A 5,857-nucleotide genomic window follows, 5' to 3' on the forward strand; every position below is an offset into this window, starting at 1 on the left:
GGTGAGAACCTCACTTTTTCTTTTTAGAGGCTGTGTTTGGGCAACGCACATCAACACAGCCACACACGAGGATCCACCTATACAACAAGGTCTTGGTATTAAGTTTCTATTAAAACTCGAGGAGAGCAGGCTCAGCAGTGACAATTTCTTTCACATCGTTGCTTGGACATCATTTACTGGGATTATGCCAGGCATTGCTCCTAGCAATAATTGAGTCTGACACAAACATTTACTTAGAACTGCCTGTGGTGACAAGTTAAGAAACTATAGAGGCAAGTTCTCCTTTCGATTCTGAAGCCGAGTCCAAATGAGGCATGTATCCTTCGTTTCTCATCAACCTGGTTAGTCTTTTTAACTGAGTACAGCACTCCTGACTTTGTGGGTGGATTTTGTCACCCACAATGAACTCTTGCAAGCTGTCATTGGTATTAATCCAAGCAATCGCAGCCTTTTTTGGAGCGCTTGCACATATTCTTAGCCCATGAATTGCATCAACATCTTTCCATCTGTAAGCATCGCCATAGATGCTAGACATGAGCACATATGCAGAAGCATCACTAGGATTAAACTGTACAACTTCATCAAAGCAATGCCTTCCTAGCTTCATGTCTCCACACATTCTAGAGCTGGTAAGCAAAGACGTATAAATAATTATATCTGGTAACGTTGGCATAGTTCTGAGCACGTCTAGAGCCTCTTGCAAGCATCCTACACGACCAAGAAGGTCCACCATGGAGCTATAGTGTTCAACACTTGGTGTTGCTCCATGCTCTTTGCTCATAGATTGGAAATATTGAAAGCCTTCTTCCAGTAGGCACATATGACTGCAAGAAGTAAGAAGACTTGTGAATATCATGTCGTCTGGCTTCAAGCCTTGGTTTTGCATGTCTCCAAAAAGTTGTCCAGCTACCCTGCCATTGCCATGTGTAGCGTATCCTCCGATGATTGAACCCCAAGACACTATATCTCTCTTTGGCAATTCGTTAAACACAATGTGTGCCTCTTCTACGCTGCCACAAGTAGAATACATGTCTACAAGAGTATTTCCTACAACCAAATCTGATTCAAATCCAATTCTTGTAATCTGGTCGTGTATGAGCCTGCCCAGCCCAATGGCTCCAATGCTGCCACATGCTTTTACGATGCATGAAAAAATAGCTTTGTTGAGACCTAGACATTCCTGTTGCATGACGTTGAAAAGATCAACAGCAAGAAGACCCTGCTCATGCTGAACGTATCCTGCAATCATGGCACCCCATGACACAATATCTCGATCCTGCAATTCGTCAAATACTTTGCGGGCATCATTTAGACTACCACATTTAGCGTACATGTCAATTAAGCTGTTTTTTATAACCATGTCTGCTCCAAATCTACTGCTAATGATTTGCTCATGTATGCATCTACCCTGTCTAATACCTCCCATGTTGCCACATGCCTTTAAGATGGAGGAAAATATGACATTGTTAGGCTTTAAGCCTTCATTTTGCATTCTCTCAAAAAGTTCAAGAGCAGAAAAAGCATGCCCATTCATGGTGTATCCCGAGATCATTGCACCCCAAGATACCACATCTTGATCTGGCAGATCATCAAATATCGCACGAGCTTTCTCAAGGCTCCCGCATTTGGCATACATGTCAACAAGGGTGCTCCCAATGACCACATCTGATTGAAGCCCACTTCGAATGACTTGGTGATGTATTTGCCTGCCACGCTCTATGTCTCCCATGCTAGCACATGCTTTCAAGATGCAAGAAAAACTAGCTGTGTTTGGTTCAATGCCTGCTTGTTGCATTTTCTCAAAAAGTCCCAGAGCAGAAAGACATTGCCCATGCCTTACACAACCAGCAATCATTGAACTCCATGACACAACATCCCGATTTGGCAAAACATCTAAGACTTTGTGTGCCTCCTCTAAGCTTCCACATTTGACATACATATCAATAAGGGTATTTCCAACAATCAAATCTGATTCAAGTCTGTTATTGATGATCTGATAGTGTATATGCCTGCCCTCCCTGATAGCTCCTAAGCTACCACAAATTTTCAAGACGCATGAAAATATAAATTTGCTTGGAACTATGCCCTCGCTTTGCATTTTCTCAAAAAGTCCAAAAGCAAGAATACAATTCCCATGTTGAGCGTATCCTGCAATCATTGCACCCCATGAAACCACATCTCGCCTTGCCAAATCATCGAACACTTTGCATGCTTCCGTTAAGCTCCCGCATTTAGCATACATGTCTATAAGGGCATTACAGATAACCATTTCAGACCCAAATCCATGTTTGATGATCTCCTGATGTACTTGCCCTACGGCTCTAAAGGTTCTACATCGTTTTAGAATGTATAAAAATGTGAATTTGTCTGGCTTTACACAGTCCTGCTTCAACCCTTGATACAACTGATGAGCCTTACTAACTTCTCCGAGATGTGCATGCCCTGAAATCTGTGTCTTGCATCTGTACACGCTAAGTTTTGATACCTTGCGAATACTTAGTTTGCTCCCAATAGGCTCCAGGATGAGCAAAACATGGCAGCCCAAGAAGCATTTACTGCTGACTACGAGGGACTACCGGTGCTGTCAGAATCTTCTTTTAATGCACGACCGTAAAGGCTCGCTGACTTGGCCATGGTGTCGATGAGAAAGTCTGACCTTCCTTGCAGATTGTTGTTTCTGAACTCCATCTGGGCGATGTTCTCAGAACTTTCAGCCAGGCACAACTGCCCACAAAATATCGTCAAATCTCCAAAAGGATCATTGCGCACGAAGAAAAGGGATTCAAATCCATTGATGCCACTTTCGAAAAGATCTCCCTAAATACATGATGCCCCCATTGATGCTCTGTTTCTCACCGGAGGTTGTAGATTTCAACACTAGTGCGCCAGTACTCCTTCCACCAATCCGCATTGGCCATGTGGACCTCAGCATTGCTCTATGAACCATGGTACTCTCGCAGCTCACACAGAGCTCCCTGCAAGTCCTCAGATGGTCCAATACACTCCATCAGATCCAATAAATGCATGCTGATTTTGGTTCACACACACAATTTCAAATAGAGTTTAATATTCGCACCGGCCACGCATTCTTCACAGCGTGTGCACTAACTCTTGGATATTCATCGAGCCGTCAAATGTGCCAAGTAGGACGGGTCGTTGCAAAAGTTAACTAGATCCTTACAGGTAGGTAGAAAATATGTTTTATTCAAATTTTAGAATTTTAGCATATGACCACATATTTTGATTTTAGAAAATTGAATTTAGCACATAGCAATTTGAATTTGGCACACAAATATCACTTTGCATTTGGCTTGTAGTACTTTGCATTCAGCACATAACCACACATTTGTATGAGCATACTTCCTCTCCAAAAAATTATAAGACCAAGGAACATACCGTTCCGTGGGTTCATTTCAATTTGCATTTAGCACAAAGCAATTTGAATTCATAACAATCTAAATATAATAGTACTTTGCATTTCCTGTATAGCACTTTGCATTCCGCACATACTTTTCATTTAGCACATAACCACACATTTGCGCTTCCTCTCCAAAAATTATAAGACCAAGGAACGTGCTCTTCCTTGGGTTCATTTCAATTGCATTCGACACAGAGCAACTTGAATTTAGCACATAGCAATTTGAATTTGGCACATAGCACTTCACATTTGGCACATAATACTTTACTATAAGCACATAACCACACATTTGTGTGGGGAGAGAGTTGGCACACTTCCTCTCCAAAAATTATAAGACCAAGGAATGTGTCCTTCCTTGGGTTAATATCGACTTGCATTTAGCACATAGCAATTTGAATTTGGTAGATAACACTTTGCACTTTGTCACATTTGTAATCAGGTTACTCACGTTTGCGACATCCATATGTAACTACCGAGACAACAAGAAGGTTGTCTATGTTCCATTTGCTCGAAGTGTCAAGAAATACATGTATGGATGTCAATTACCTAGAAAGCCTAGTGAATGGTTTCTTATTGAAATACATGCTACCTCCCAAGGCTGCTACCTTTATTACCTCCTGTTATAACTATGCCCAATTGTCACCTCCAGATGACCAGCCATCGTCGGGATGAAATGAAGCATCAGACAAAAGTTGGAAATTTGGCCATGGCTTGAATATGATGTGCTAGAAATGGTGTGTCAATATCGAGCTTTGCATAGCTCTGCGTTGAAGGAAGGTGTGATCCATTCAAAAGAACTAAGCACTCAAAAATTGGTTGATTACGATCTGTGTGAAGCAATTTGTGTAAAAACTGCAAGGATGCTGAGCTCACCTTAAATGAGCAAGTATCTTTGTTGGTGCAAAGCATGGGTTCAGCACTCGTTTTTTCTATGTGGCCCCAAATGAGCCAAAAACAACAAAGATAGAGTCACACTACTCGATTGAGTTCACTCTATGCATCAAGAAGAAAATTTCCATAGAGATTTTGAGTAGATGCTCCACCAAGTCGTTCTGCTTAGTGTGTGCTCTCTCAATTGCATTTTTTATATTTAGAAGATTGTGAGAGAATGATTTCCCATGCCTAGTACTCAAGGACTTATCTCAGAAAATAAAGAGCGTGGGATTGGTTAATCATCACTGGATTCTTTATTTGCGCCTAATAATTGCAATCAGGTGATCCTAGGATCATATTTTGGCAAACTTAGCCTCATCCATCACAATTCTTTGCAGTCTCTTGAAGAATTCAATGGCCCTCTCCAATCCTAGATGTGCTTTCACCATCGGCCCTATCAGGCTCTCATCACAATTGCAATATACTTTCCAAACTATCCTGGATTGCTCATTAGTTGATATAACTCTTGCTTTGGAAGAATGTCTCTATCCTGCAAGACCTCTATCTTTAGTAACTTGAGTTCCAGTGCATCTTTTAATGCGAGATTCAAGTCGATTGGATGACAAGGATACAATGGAACATTGAACATGTCTTGCTCAAAAGCAACTATCAAGCCCTGCTTTCACCGAGATAAGAATTTTTTTACCTCTTGCCAATAATAAAGGGACACCCATTTGTGAATCGCTACAATGAAATTCAACAAGGAAAATGAATCATACCTCTGCATTATAGCTAAAAAAGCTACGGTTGGTATAAATTGTATCGATATAGCAATTGCTTTCATTAGAGACAGATACAAACTAAGCATAGAGATGAATAGATTGATATAGCCTGTCATTTCAGCCATAAGATCTTTGTAGAAGTTTGCCATACCGCAGACACTATCTCATCCCAGGTAGTTTGGAAATAGTCGTTCTGAATATCTATTGGTCAAGAATATGAATATGATCCTGTAAATGCTCCTTTGGTCAGCCAATTAACAAAAAGAACATCATTCCACCATTTGTAATTTCGTGCCCTCTATAGTTCAGAAAGTTTTTGACATCAAATTGAAACTATTGTGCATAAGCTTTCGCAATCTTAGGCCTTTCCCTGTGGATCCAAATGTGGCCGCCCGGTGCCATTCCACAGAGGAGATGCTTTATCGATAACAAACGGAGGCACTTGAACAGCAGTATCAAGGCCCTTTCAGATAGGGAGCTCCTGATCCCTGAGATGATTCAATGGACTATGTAGTAAAAACAAAGAGCAAAAACTCTCATCTATACAATACATGAGTTAACAATCTTTTTCATACAGACAAAAAAAAAATGCAATATGTTGTAGGGGTTGTACCCAAGAAAGCCAGTGCAATGCTACACAAAAATAGCAATATTTAGGCTTCCCTTTGGGAGCAGGTGGGTGTAAAAGGACCTAAGAATGCCAACCCCGTACAAGTTTGGGTGCATCAGTGACCTTTGGCTCTATGTTAATGGGCATTAGCAATGAGGGCCAATCCAGTGTCTT

At 41.1% G+C, this 5,857-nt stretch overlaps 1 pseudogene; it reads right to left on the bottom strand.

The window, feature by feature from the left end:
* Positions 1-256: 256 nt before the first annotated feature.
* On the bottom strand, positions 257-2,242 carry LOC147895272 (pentatricopeptide repeat-containing protein DOT4, chloroplastic pseudogene; annotated as a pseudogene).
* Positions 2,243-5,857: the final 3,615 nt, after the last annotated feature.

Source organism: Dipteris shenzhenensis, chromosome 13 (assembly GCF_047967505.1).
Source record: "Dipteris shenzhenensis isolate YYH24624 ecotype China chromosome 13, Dip_SZ_1.0, whole genome shotgun sequence".
Lineage (NCBI taxonomy): Eukaryota > Viridiplantae > Streptophyta > Polypodiopsida > Gleicheniales > Dipteridaceae > Dipteris > Dipteris shenzhenensis.